At 43.6% G+C, this 13,947-nt stretch overlaps 1 pseudogene; it reads left to right on the top strand.

Annotated features, from left to right (window-relative positions):
• Window positions 1-2,952: 2,952 nt before the first annotated feature.
• Window positions 2,953-4,571, top strand: LOC118726136 (annotated as a pseudogene).
• Window positions 4,572-13,947: the final 9,376 nt, after the last annotated feature.

The following is a 13,947-nucleotide window of genomic DNA, read 5'->3' as shown; positions in this document are numbered from 1 at the left end:
CTATGGGAGGAGAAAAGAGGGGCAAACCCTGACCTGGAGGGTCCTGCGAGGCAGCTGGAGGTGTAACGTTTAAGGAAGGGTGCTCCAAATGGGAGAGAGCGTGTGCAGAGGAAGGGAAGAAGGAAGCTCCCTATATCCGGACTTTGACCAGGTCAATGTGTTGGCAGGAGGGTGACTGAAGGGACAGGCTGAAAAGCACATCTGAAGCTCTCAGGCTTTATCTGATCAATGGAGCCCTGGAGGCAAGTTATTTATTCCAGATTCCTCTATGTTGTCCCACTGCCACTCCATTTTAACACTGTAGCTTTAGAACACATTCAATACTGGGTAGTCTGCCTTTTAAAAAATTCCTGGGCTATTTCCACTGTCTTTTTTTCATGCACATAAACTGTAGAATTCTGTCCAATTTTCCCATGAACACTTCATTGGAATTTAAAGAGTATTTTTATTGTAAAATAGAAGCAAACTCAACTCCATAAGCCCTAGCCTGTGTGGCTCAGTCGGCTGGGCATCATCTAGTGTACTGAAATGTTCCCTGTTCGATTACACTGCAGTGTTTCCCAAAGTGTGGTACGCGTACCCCCAGGGGTACGGGAAGAGTTTGGTGGGTGTACGCTTTGCACCGGAGTTCGGTGGGGATATGCACTGCACCGTGCTTAGCTGCACCTAATTCTATGTTCTCATGAGTACGAGGGGTACTAAGCGTTACGAAAATTATAGAAGGGGTACACATATGTCAAAAGTTTGGGAAACAAACAAAAAAAAGTTTGGGAAACACTGGATTACAGGATTACAGGCTAGGGCACATCCCCGGGTTGCAAGTTGGATCCCGGATCCCTGGAAGGAGGTGTGCAGGAGTCAATCAAGCAATATCTCACTCTCACATTAATATTTCTTTTTTTATATAATATATTTTATTGATTTTGTACAGAGAGGAAGGGACAGAGTTAGAGAGTTACAAACATCGATGAGAGAGAGTCATCGATCAGCTGCCTCTTGCACACCCCCTACTGGGGATATGCCCGCAACCAAGGCACATGCCCTTGACCGGAATCGAACCCGGGACCCTTCAGTCCCCAAGCCGACGCTCTATCCATTGAGCCAAACCGGTCTTGACTCACATTAATATTTCTCTCCCTCTCCTTCCTTTCTCTCTAAAAATCAATAAAGAACCTTTGAAAAAAAAATAAAGAAGCCACATAAAATAAATGTATAGCTTAAGGAATAGTGAAGGGAGGTTCTCAACCAAGGTGATTTTTAAAAATATATATATATATTTTATTGATTTTTAATATATATATATTTTATTGATTTTTTTACAGAGAGGAAGAGAGAGGGACAGAGAGTTAGAAACATCAATGAGAGAGAAACATCAATCAGCTGCCTCTTGCATACCCCCTACTGGGGATGTGCCTGCAACCAAGGTACATGCCCTTGACAGGAATAGAACCTGGGACCTTTCAGTCCACAGGCCGATGCTCTATCCACTGAGCCAAACCTGTTTCGGCAACCAAGGTGATTTTTAAAATATATATTTTTATTGATTTCAGAGAGGAAGGGAGAGGGAGAGAGATGGAAACATCAATGATGAGAGAATCATTGATCCGCTGCCTGCTGCAGGCCCCCTACTAGGAATTGAGCCTGCATCCCAGGCATTGAATGATGACCTCCTGGCTCATAGGTCAACACTCAACCACTGAGCCATACCAGCAGGGCCCAGGGTGATTTTTGATTGCCATATGGAGAAGGGGAAGGGATCTAGTGGTAGAAGCCAAGGATGCTGATGAACACCCTGCAGTGCACAGGGTAGTTCCTCCCCTCCTCCCCCCCCTCCCCCCCCCCCCACACACAACAAAGGATTAAATAGCACAGTGCTGAGTTTGAGCCCTAACCATTTGGTTCAGTGGATAGAGAGTCAGCTTGTGGATTAAAGGGTCCTGGGTTCAATTCCTGTCAAGGACATGTACCTTGGTTGCGGGCACATCCCCAGTAAGAGGTGTGCAGGAGGCAGCTGATTGATGTTTCTCTCTCATGGATGCTTCTAACTCTCTCTCCCTCTCCCTTCTTCTCTGTAAAAATCATATATTTTTTAAAAATAGTGCTGAGCTGAGACCGGTTTGGCTCAATGGCATCGGCTTGGGGACAGAAAGGTCCCGGCTTGGGGATGGAAAGATTCCGATCAAGGACATGTACCTTGGCTGCAAGCATATCCCCAGTAGGGGGTGTGCAAGAGGCAGCTGATCAATGACTCTCATCAATGTTTCTTACTCTCTATCCCGCTCCCTTCCTCTCTGTACAAAATCAATAAAAAATATATTTTTAAAAAAATAGTGCTGAGTTTGAGAAACCAGCTGGGAAGTGAGCAGAATTATAACCTCCGCCCAGGTCAACATGTCTCCAGCTACCTCAAAAGGCCCTCCTTTCACCATATTCCCATCACAGCTGCTTTTTTCCTTTGCAAAGTAACTACTGTTGTGACTTTTGTAGTAATCACTGCCTTGCATTCCTGGATAGTCTATCACCTGAATGTGCATCTTTTAGAAAATTCCTGGGCTATTTCCACTGTCTTTTTTTCATGCACATAAACTGTAGAATTCTGTCCAATTTTCCCATATTGTAGTTTTAGTCTTGCCTGTCTGGAGATTACGAAACCTTGTCTCCTCCTTCTCCTTCCTTCTCCTTCTCCTTCTCCTTCTCCTTCTCCTTCTCCTTCTCCTTCTCCTTCTCCTTCTCCTTCTCCTTCTCCTTCTCCTTCTCCTTCTCCTTCTCCTTCTCCTTCTCCTTCTCCTTCTCCTTCTCCTTCTCCTTCTCCTCCTCCTCCTCCTCCTCCTCCTCCTCCTCCTCCTCCTCCTCCTTCTCCTTCTCCTTTTCCTTTGAAACCTTATCTTCTTGAAGGAAAGATTTCAATCGCGGGACTGTAGCAAAGTAGGTAAGAATTTATTGGCCGCAGGGTTCGGCCCCACGGCCTGGCCACCCGGCTGCGCCCACGGCTGGGGGCTCAGAGCCTAGGATGGCAGGCCGGGCTGCCCCGCCGCGACCCAACCCGAACCGCGGACCCAACCCATGCGGGAGCGCGGAGCCAGGAAGACGCAGTTCTGCATCCCGGTGACCCAGCAGCAGCTCGACGCGCTGGGCGGCTGCTACACGCTGTAATCCGCGTACCTGGACCGGCTGCTGTTCTGAAGGGTGCGCTACAGCCAGCTGCATCGCTGGGACCAGCAGCTGAGACGCGTCTTTGGAAACTGCCTGCCTCCCTTTCCACCAAAGTACTACGATGACCACATCTATGGCTAATGAGAGGAGGGACCAGTTGGAACATTATTTGCAAAATGTAACTGTGGACCCAGACGTGTTGAGAAGTGAAGTCTTCGTTGATTTCTTGAAGCGGGTGCAGCTGGACACGTTCAGCATCGCCGCCAAGAAAGCCGCCCTGGACATACTTCTGCCCGACGGAAGGAGCATTGAAGTCGAGATCCTCACCTCGGACACCCCCGAAAAGGTCCTGGAGGCGGTGTCACACAACATCGAACTGTGTCGGGAGCTCTTGGGCTACTTTGGCCTCTTTCTCATTCGGTTTTGCAAGGAGGGCAAGCTCTCTGTCATAAAAAAGTTAGCAGACTTTGTTTTTTGTTTTTTGTTTTTTTTTTTAATATATATTTATTGATTTTTTTACAGGGAGGGACAGAGAGTTGAAACATCGATGAAAGAGAATCATAGACCAGCTGCCTCCTGCACACCCCCTACTGGGGATGTGCCTGCAACCAAGGTACATGCCCTTGGTTGGAGTCGAACCTGGGACCTTTCTGTCCTCAGGCTGATGCTCTATCCACTGAGCCAAACCAGTTTCGGCATAAGTTAGCAGACTTTGAACTCCCTTATGTGAGTCTCCAAAGTTCCGAACTGGAAGACTGCAAGGTCGGACTCCGGAAGTGGTACATGGACCCATCCCCTGACTCCATGCTGATGGACTGCAGAGCGGCGGTGAATCTGATCCACCTGCAGGCCACCCAGGACATCCAGAGAGGATGGGCCAAACCCACACCGGCCCAGAGGCAGAAACCAGAGGCTCTCCAGGTGGAAGACAAACAAAGTTTCTGGAGCTGTCCCGGGAGGTGTGGCACTATGGCTCCGTGCAGCTGGACCCTGTACCTGTGACCACCCGGAGCCAGGCTGCGGGGCTGTGCTCTCCGTTGGCAACAACGAGATCAGCTGCTGCGTCATCCTGGCCGACAGCCAGACCCAGCATGTCTTCCAGCTGAGCAGAGTGAAGTGCTGGCAGGTCACCTTCCTGGGGACTCTACTGGATATGGATGGGCCCCAGCGAATCCTCAACCAGAACCTAAAGCTCCCATTCCAGTACAGCGAGGACAGTGGCTGGCAGTGGTTTGTTCTTTACACCAAACAGGCTTTTTTGCTGAGTAGCTGCTTGAAAAAAATGATCAGAAAAGATGGTAAAGCTAGCTGCGGAGAATCCCGAAATGTTGTCCCTTGAAAGAACCCCAGCCTCCCAACACTTCCATGGAGCCAAGTTCAAATGCCTGCAGCCAAGTTCAAATGCCTGCATCGAGTAAACAAGCTCTCAAGCCCATTGTATTTCTCAATGTGAAATTGAACTTGGTTTTGCAAGTTTATTAAAGGCCTGATATCTCATTGCAAGGGCTGGTGACGGGCTGTACAAAAGCTTATTGAGCTAGAGTTCCTTTTCTACTTGCTTTGTCACATTATGAGTTAAGGATGCCCCTAAGACAGCATAGTTTGATTTTTTTTTAAGTGTTCACAAATACCAATACCTAGTTGACATTTATAAACAAAACAAAAAATCTTTTGCAGGATATTACCCCGAACTTTAAAAATACAACCGAGAGCATTTGGAAATATTTTCTAATGTTTTCATTTCAATGTAGTCCTTTACAAGAGGGTGGGTGACACCTTCCATTTAATCTTGCTCTTTCTTGACTGAAGATTTTTTTTTTTTCTAAGAAAATAGTTTCATTTTACCTTTATTTCTTTTTTGGAACTGAAAATGTTTTCCCAGGGAAAATAAAATGGACTTGCCTATTGGTGTTTAAACAATTCAAAATGTACTAGAGCAAAGGAATAAAAGCAAAGAAATAAAAGAATCAAGGATGCTCTTTTTTCAAAGAGTAATAAAATCGAGCCCTTTAGGCTCCAATTATTATGTATGTAAAAAAGGAGAAGAAGAAAGAAAAATAATTAGCTGAAGTGGTCCCATTAAAAGAGACAAGTGCCCTCAAGTGTAGCTGAATAAAATGTAAGCTACTTGATGCCAAGGAAATACTTGTACAATGACTAGCTGAAGAGTTTGCTCAATAATAGGAGAAGGTAGTCATCTATTTAAAGTTTTCAAGAAAAGCAACCACACTAACGACATTCCTTAGAGCTGCACACAAGTGGAAAGGTACAGTTTATCCCTATGGCAGATGGCAAAATCAGCATATTAGCCAATATTTATATTGATTTATCCAAATACTCAAGTTTTATTTCCACAGACTTTTTAAAATTTATTTCTTATTTTTGTTCTTAAAAAGACAGGTTAAGACTCTTCCTCTTGAAAATTGGATTTCCAGCCGAAACCGGTTTGGCTCAGTGGCTAGAGCGTCGGTCTGCGGACTGAAGGGTCCCGGGTTCAATTCCTGTCAAGGGCATGTACCTTGGTTGCGGGCACATCCCCGGTGGGGGGTGTGCAAGAGGCAGCTGATCAATGATTCTCTCTCATCGATGTTTCTAACTCTCTATCCCTCTCTCTTCCTCTCTGTAAAAAATCAATAAAAATATATTTAAAAAAAAGAAAAGGAAAGGAAATTGGATTTTCAAGAGGACGTTGTAGGGGTAGTCCACATTTCAATCTGGAATTTCAGCTACAAATCCCTGGGAAGAACGGGACCCTGGTGGGGAAAAATCAGACTAGCTGTTTGAACTTCAACTGACTCTGGGCCTGCTCTTAAAGTATAATTGATGACAAGTCATGTTGTGGCTTAAAGGAGCCATATAAATGTGTGACTGCTGGGGTGGAGTGGGGACATGCTGGAGGGCAACAAACTGAGGTGGGGGGAAGTGAGGGGCAGCTATTACATTGTCAGCAATAAAAAATTTAAAAAACAAACAAACAGGGACCCTTTCCCTCTCCCCACATGGAAGTTCGTTCTATGGGACTCTTCCCTCTCCTGATGTGGGAGTCTGCACTTGTTCTCTAATAAATCTACACCTTTGCTATACCAAAATAAATAAGTAAATAAGTAAACAAACAAACAAACAAATAAAAATTAATTAATTAATTAATTTTTTAAAAAAGAATTTACTGGCTGCAGCAAAAATATGCTAAGGGCAGTGAAACAAGGAAGGCATAGAAGAAGCAATGGGAGACCTAGGCTGGGCTGCTTTGGCTCGCTGAGAGGTCTGAGAAAAGGGGACCTTGGGGACAGGTTCAGAGGTGAGCCCAGGATGAGCTGCCACTTGCAACCATTCCTCCCCTGGTTGCAGGTCTTGTGGGGACTCTTAGGGGAAAGATGGGAGAAGGGAATGGCAGGGGCATGCTCCGGTGGGGGGTGAGCCCGAGATGGGTCCTTCATGCTGAGCGTATTTATCTCTTTCAGGGAGAAATCTTAGGTCTCACGGGAGGTCTCAAGAGAATATTTATCCATCGTCTAGGTGTGCTCCTCCAGGCTCATGCTCTCCACGGACTGGCCAACGCCAGGGCAGGGTCATTAGTCAGCGGAGCTGGTCCTGAGGCAGCCATAGCATCCCTGGTCTGGTTTTGCTGCTTTTCTGGGCCTGGAGCTAAAATACAACTGAGGCCCAGATGTTATATTTAGGAAGGATAGGGCAGGGGGTCTAAACTGCTTGACTAGTGATATGTCAGGGGAGGATATGTTAGCCTGGGGGTGAGGTTTTCATTTTCTCAGTTTTGCTCCTTTCTAGGAGTTTTTTGCCCTGGTGAATTTCAGTACCTGGCTTATTGTCCTTGCTCTGGTCATGTCTAACTGCCTGTAACATTGCCTATTCCAAAAGAAAATATGTCTTTTCTTAAAAAAAAAAAAAAAAAAAAAAAAATATATATATATATATATATATATATATATATATATATATATATATTATTGATTTTTTTTTTTTACTGAGAGAAAGAGAGAGGGATAGATAGTTAGAAACATCAATGAGAGAGAAACATCAATCAGCTGCCTCTTGCACACCTCTTACTGGGGATGTGCCCTCAACCAAAGTCCATGCCCTTGACCGGAATCAAACCTGGGACCTTTCAGTCCACAGGCCGACGCTCTATCCCCTGAGCCAAATCAGTTAGGGCAGAAAATATGTCTTTTCAATCTCTGTTAATTCACAGGCCTCCTACATCCCCTTCCTTCCCTTGAGATAAATCCAAATACAACTCAGGCTATTTGTCCTGAGGTGTTTCCTACAGTTGGGGTGCTGTTGATTGCACCCTCATGACACAGTCCAGTATGTTGCTTTGTTTTCCCTCTGCCCTGCGCATTGGTGGTTGGTTCTAGAACTGGGTTCAGACTGGGGTTTAATTCCTTGGCACAACCACGAGTGATGTTGTGTCCTTTCACCAGGAGGCTCATACTCTTTGACTGTCTCTCCTTACATGAGGTCAGCAGCCACTGGGGTTGCAAAAACAATGACTTTTCTCCAGAAATGCTCTCTAATTATTAGCTAGAATTCTTCCTTTTCCAGATGCTTCCTTTCCCATACTTCCTATGTGGCTACCCAGTGAGCCTTCCTATGGAAAAGGCCAGGCGAGGGCTGGCTTCTTGCACTTTATATACCAGTGTTCAAAATAATGAATGATTCCCCACAATCCTCTGGAGTGATGAGTTAAGTCATTATGAGCTTTTGGGGAAACACACCCTGCTTCAGTCCCTGGCACTTATCCTCCTTGTGGGACACACCTGGCTGAGGAAGCTTTGTGGGCTGAAACTTTCAGAAGTGACTCAGGTAATCTTTGGTGGTTTTCTTACTCTCTCGTAAGACCAGATGTCACAGGTTCATCTTGGACATATTCTGTGGCATCAACCAGGAACCATGTGAAATTCTGTTTTCTGTTAGTGGGAAATAGAGTAGTTGGGTGCTAGGAATACTCATTTGCTATTGTGTCTAGACTTTTTTCAATGAGCAAAGCCAAGTAGGGAGGATATATATATATAATACATCCAGATTGGAGAGGGTGCAGGTTGGGCCGAGGAACATACACACACACACACACACACACACACACACACACACACACACATAAATTTTGTGCATTGGGCCTCTAGTATTTTTCATAAAAATGACTAGCCTATAACTTTCAAAAATGTCAGTGCCATGAAAGACAAAGAAAGAAAAAATGTTCCAGGTTGGAAGGACATTAAAAAAGAATGATATCTAAATGAAATAAATGATCCCGGATTGAACCAGGGACCTGAAAATAAAAACTGCTATAAAAGACATCACTGGGTGACTGATAAAACTTGAGTAAGGTGTGTAGCTTAGATAGCAATATTGCATCGATATTAGAAATTCTGGTTATAACCCTTACACTGTAGTTTAGAAGCAACTGTGGGCAGTTCTGTTATCCAGAACTTACCCTGTGGTTTAGAAGTCTTCACTGCAGGCAGTTTTGTTATCCAGGGCACATCCAACAAACAATGTCTGAAGACATTTTGGTTGTTACTACTGGGGTGTGTGCTGCTGACGTCTAGTGGGTACAGGCCAGAGGTGCTAAAACTTGTACCGTGCCCAGGGCAGCCCCCCACAGCAAAAATCACCCAGCCCAAATGTTGACAATGACAAGATAGAGAAACCCCCTCTAAGGAACTATAAATGGAACTATTTAGGAATATAAAGGAGTCATGAGATTGGTCCTCAAAAGGCAAACAAAACAAAACAAAACAAAACAAAAAAAACCTCACACACATATCTAATTCTCTCTCTCCATGGGCATTCTTTTTTTTTAAAAAAAAAAATACTTTATTGATCTTTTACAGAGAAGAAGGGAAAGGGATAGAGATCTAGAAACATTGATGAGAGAGAAACATTGATCAGCTGCCTCTTGCACACCCCCTACTGGGGATGTGCCCACAACCAAGACACATGCCCTTGACTGGAATCGAACCTGGGACTTCTGAGTCCACAGGCTGATGCTCTATCCACTGAACCAAATTCGTCAGGGTTCCATGGGCATTCTCCTTCTCTTCGTCGTCGTCTTCTTCTTCTTCTTCTTCTTCTTCTTCTTCTTCTTCTTCTTCTTCTTCTTCTTCTTCTTCCTCTTCTTCTTCTTCTTCCTCTTCTTCTTCTTCTTCCTCTTCTTCCTCTTCTCCCTCTTCTTCCCCTTCTTCTTCTTCTTCTTCTTCTTCTTCTTCTCTTCTTTTTCTTCTTCTTCTTCTTCTTCTTCTTCTTCTTCTTCTTCTTCTTCTTCTTCTTCTTCTTCTTCTTTTCAAATTTAACAAATCTTTATTGCTCAGATTATTTTAATTCTTTCTCCTTTTTCCCTCATAGCTCCCTTCCACCCAGTTCCCACCCCAACCTCTGCCCTTACCTCCCCCTCCCCATTGTCCTCATCCATAGGTGTGCTATTTTAATCCAGTCTCTTCCTGAACCCCCCACAGTCCTTTCCCCCTGATAATTATCAATCCACTCCCTTTCTTTGCCCCTGACTCTATTATATTCACCAGTTTATTCTGTTCCTCAGATTTTATACACACACACACACACACACACACACACACACACACACATATATATATATATATATATATATATATATATATATATATATATATATATAATTGAGTTTTTACAGAGAGGAAGAGAGAGGAATAGAAAGCTAGAAACAGCTGAAACCAGTTTGGCTCAATGGATAGAGCGTTGGCCTGTGGACTGAAAGGTCCCGGGTTCGATTCTGGTCAAGGGCATGTACCTTGGTTGTGGGCACATCCCCAGTAGGGGGTTTACAAAAGGCAGCTGATTGATGATTCTCTCTCATCAATGTTCCTAATTCTCTATCCCTCTCTCTTCCTCTCTGTAAAAAATCAATAAAATATATTTAAAAAAAAAAAAAGCTAGAAACATTGATCAGCTGCCTCTTGCACACCCCTACTGAGAATGTGCCCACAATCAAGGTACATGCCTTTGACCGGAATAGAACCTGGGACCTTGCAGTCCATGGGCTGACACTCTCTATTCACTGAGCCAAACCGGTTTCAGCTGTTCCTCAGATTTTTTATTCACTTGATTTTTAGATTACTTGTTGATATATATGTATTGGTTGATCATAATTTTTATCTTTTTCCTTCTTCCTCTTATTAAAGAATACCTTTCAGCATTTCATATAATACTGGTTTGGTGGTGATGAACTCCTTTAGCTTTTTCTTATCTGTGAAGCTCTTTATTTTATTCTGAATGATAACTTTGCTGAGTAGAGTAATCTTGGTTGTAGGTTTTTGCTATTCATCATTTTGAATATTTCTTGCCACTCCCATCTGGCCTGCATAGTGTCTGTTGAGAAATCAGCTGACAATCATATGGGTGCTCTCTTATAGGTAACTAACTGTTATTCTCTTGCTGCTTTTAATATTCTCTCTTTGTCTTTTGCCCTTGGCATTTTAATTATGATGTGTCATGGTGTGGTCCTCTTTGGATTCCCTTTGTTTGGGGTTCTCCTTGCTTCCTGGACTTGTTAGTATATTTCTTTCACCAGGTGGAGGAAGTTTTATGACATTATTTCTTCCAATAGGTTTCAGTATCTTGCACTCTCTCTTCTTCTGGCACCCCCATAATTCTGATGTTGGTACGTTTTAAGTTGTCCCAGAGGCTCCTTATACTATCTTCAACTTTCTGGATTCTCTTCTCTTCTTGCTTCTCCAGAGGAGTGTCCTTTGCATCTTTGTATTCCAAATCTTTGACTTGATTCTTGTGTTCCTCCAGTCTGCTGTTGGGTCTCTATATAATATTTTCCATTTCACTCAGTGTATGTTTAATTTCTAGTTAGTCCTTTTTCATATCCTCAAGGGTCTTGTTAAATTTATTGGCCTTTTCTAGGAAATTCTTGAAAAACCTTATAACCGTGGTTTTGAACTCTATATCCAGTCTTTTGTTCTCCTCCATTTCTTTCATTTGAGATCTATTTCCTTGTCTCGGCATTTTCACTGCTTCCCTGAGTTGGTAGGATGGCTTTGTGTGTTTGGTGTCCTATATGGCCTGGTGGGTCAGCCACCCCAGTTACCTGAGGTAGACACTCTTGGTGCTCCCCTTTGTGGACTGCGAGTACAGCCTTGTTGTAGTTAAGACTTGATTGTTGGTATCACTGGAAGGAATTGACCTCCATGCCAATTGGATGTGAGTATCAGCTGTGTCTACTCCAGGATACTTTCTGTATTGGAGACAGTCTTATAGGATCAGACTTGCAAAATTGCAAAAGCTTCTGTGCTCAGCTTGGATGGGGCGGAGACTCCGGGCTGAGCTGACAGTCTTGGCTTCCCATCAGTCCTGCCCTTGTGTGCGTACCTCAGACCTCTGCCTTCTATGGCTCCCCTGATCCATGAGCCTCTCTCCTTCTTTCTAGTTGTAGATTTTCCACTCCACCAGCTTTTCTGTGGTTTTGGATGATGTCCGTTCTGTCTTTTAGTTGTTTTGAAATTGTTGTGTGAGGCAGCAGCTTAGGTGCTTACCTAGGCCGACATCTTGGTTTCTCCTCTCCAAGGGCATTCTAATGTTTCCCAAACACATTAGGCACATGCCTGCCTCAGAGCCTTTGCACTGTCTATTCCCTCTGTCTGGGATGTTGTCCCAGACATCTGCCTGACTTACCCCTTCACTTCCTTCACTTCCTTGATCAAACTTCTTTCTCTTCTCTTCTGTTTTCTTTTCTTTCGGTTTTTTTTTTGTTTTGTTTTGTTTTTTGAGAATTTTTATGAGTTTATTTGAGCCAAACTGATGATATATGCCAGGAAGCAAGATCTCAGATGCTCCTCTCCTCAAACTCTCTTTTCTTTAAATATATTTTTATTGATTTCAGAGGGAAGGGAGAAGGAGAAAGAGGTAGAAACATCTGTGATGAGAGAGAATCATTGATCGGCTGCCTCTTGTTACCCCACACTGGGGATTGAGCCTGCAACCCGGGCATGTGCTCTGACCAAGAATCAAACTGTGGCCGAGACCGGTTTGGCTCAATGGATTGAGCGTCGGCTTGGGAACTGAAGGGTCCCAGGTTCGATTCCAGTCAAGGGCATATACTTTGGTTGCGGGCATATCCCCAGTAGGGGGTGTGCAAGAGGCAGCTGATCGATGACTCTCTCATCGATGTTTCTAACTCTCTATCTCTCTTCCTTCCTCTCTGTACAAAATCAATAAAATATATTAAAAAAAAAAAAAAGAATCAAACTGTGACCTCCTGATTCATAGGTCTATGCTCAACCACTGAGCAACCCTGGCCAGGCTCAAACTCCCTTTTCTTTCTTTCTTAAAAAAAAAAAAAAAAAAAAAAAAAAAAATTACCAAGGTACATGTGCTTAACCGGAATCGAATCTGGGACCCATCAGTCCTCGGGGTTATGCTCTATCCACTGAGCCAAACCGGTTTGGGCATCAAACTCCCTTTTCCTAGTGAAACCTTTTCTAACCATTCTATTACAAGCCTACCCCATTCGGTATCTCCCTTCCTGGGTTTATTTTTCTCCCTATCACCAGGTACTTATCACCATATAACACCCTGTATATTTTCTTTATTCGTTTATTGTGTGTCCTCACACAGTAATTGTGTCAGCTCCATTCGGGCAAGGGCTTTTATCCCTAGTACGTGGAACAGGGCCTGGCACACAGTAGGTGATTAATAAATGTTTGATGGAGGAATAAGTGACTTGCTGTTAAATGATATGGACTGAGAAAAGAAGGGGAAGGGGGAGGGGCGTTGCTGTTCATCATCTCTACATTTCCCCTTTGGTTTCTCCTCTGAAACTCTCACCTTCTAGGACATGACCTCTAGGTCACTCTGGGTGACCCCTTGGCGCCCAAGAGGGTGCATAGCCTCCAGGAGCATTTGGGTAAAGAAACCAGCAAGGGTAGTTCTCATATCCGCCACGAGGGGGCGCCTCTCCTACAGCCAAATACAGGAAAAGCGCTTGCCCACGGAACACCCGTGAAGAAATTGTTCTGAAAAACAATGCCACCTTTAGCTGTTTCTTATTGTTATTTTTAAAAATCTCTAAAAATTGCCCTGGCTGGGTAGCTCAATTGGTGAAGAGGGTCGTCCCTATAAACCCAGGTTTCGGGTTTGATCTCCAATCAGGGCACATGCAAGAAACAACCAATGAATGTATAAATAAGTGGAACAACAAATAGATGTATGTCTCTCTCTCTCAAAACAAATCAACAAAAATTATTTAATCTCTAAAAATTCGCATGTTAATTATAGAATTTTAAGAAATGAAAGAGATAAATAAAAACCACTGCACTAGCCCGCCTAGGAACTCAATATTAATTTAACTACTTGTTTTATTTATTTTTAATATTTTATTGATTTTCACAGAGAAGAAGGGAGAGGGATAATTAGAAACATCGATGAGAGAGAAACATGGATCAGCTGCTTCCTCCTACACACTCTCTACAGGGGATGTATCCACAAGCAAGGTACATGCCCTTGACCGGAATCCAACCTGGGACCCTTCAGGCCGCAGGCCGATGCTCTATCCACTGAGCCAAACAGGTTAGGGCTACATATTTTATTTTTATCACCATTTACTTATTCCCAATTTTTATTTAAACCTTTTATTTTGGACAATTTTTAACAAAAAAGCTAGAGAAATATATTCATGCCATCAAACTGTACACTAGAAAATAGTTGAAATGATAAACTTTAGACCTAGCCTATTTGGCTCAGTGGATAGAGCCTCGGCTGGGGGACTGAAGAGTCCTGGGTTTGATTCTGGTCAAG

This window comes from Pipistrellus kuhlii, unplaced genomic scaffold (assembly GCF_014108245.1).
Source record: "Pipistrellus kuhlii isolate mPipKuh1 unplaced genomic scaffold, mPipKuh1.p scaffold_m20_p_21, whole genome shotgun sequence".
Classification (NCBI taxonomy): domain Eukaryota; kingdom Metazoa; phylum Chordata; class Mammalia; order Chiroptera; family Vespertilionidae; genus Pipistrellus; species Pipistrellus kuhlii.
This window is presented reverse-complemented; position numbering and strand designations above follow the sequence as displayed.